This window comes from Tiliqua scincoides, chromosome 16, assembly GCF_035046505.1.
Source record: "Tiliqua scincoides isolate rTilSci1 chromosome 16, rTilSci1.hap2, whole genome shotgun sequence".
NCBI lineage: Eukaryota > Metazoa > Chordata > Lepidosauria > Squamata > Scincidae > Tiliqua > Tiliqua scincoides.
In genome coordinates this window covers 4,047,458-4,048,307 of record NC_089836.1, presented here as the reverse complement: position 1 = coordinate 4,048,307, position 850 = coordinate 4,047,458, and positions in this window count along the sequence as shown.

Below are 850 nucleotides of genomic sequence, written 5' to 3'. Positions count from 1 at the left end.
ATTGGGGAAGATTATTGTTCCAATATTTCATGCACAAAGTCGACTTGTATACCCTGAAAGAAAAAAGAAGAAAAATTAAAATTAACAGTTTTATTCAAAGATTTGTGGGTTCTGGTTTTTTTGGGGTCACCCTGTACTTCTGGTGCTGCTGCCGGAAAGGATAGCATTTGCAGCCCTCCAAACCTCTGCTATTACTTTCCAATTAGTGCCCCAGAGTGCCTTGTGCTGCAACAGTAAGTATAGGGCTCGCTACTATCTGCCTGCACATGCCTGATCTTGTCTGATCTCCGAAGCTAAGCAAGGGCAGGCCTGGTTAGTACTTGGATGGGAGACGGCCTGGGAATACTGGGTGCTGTAGGCTTGTACCATAGTCTTTTGAGACTGAAGGTTGCCAACCAACCAGGTATCTGGAGTAGGAGCATATCCTCCATGGATATGGGGAGGAGGGCATGTGCTGCATTCTGCCATATGAGCCAGTCATGGAGGGCTCCTCAGGGGCTGCATTGCGGCTGCATCGTCACTGGAAAGTTGGGTAGGATTGGCCCCCAAGAAACACTCACTTAGAAAAGTTCTTGCCTCTCCAATCTGTTATTAACTCCTGGACCGCTTGCATCTGCAGCTTGGACCTTTTCCCACTTCGGCCTTCCGCCTTCCGCCTTCATTTGCGCCACCGAAAATGAATTTGTAATTGGAGGTGAAAATGGATTATCCATTTAGCGAACAGCAACCAGCTGCTGAAGTGGGGAGGGCTTGGAGAAGCAGAGGACATGGAGAAGGTTGAAAACGTAAATGCTCCTTTTTGACTTTTTAAATGACAAACTCTGGGCGCAATCCCAGCCCACTTCCCAGC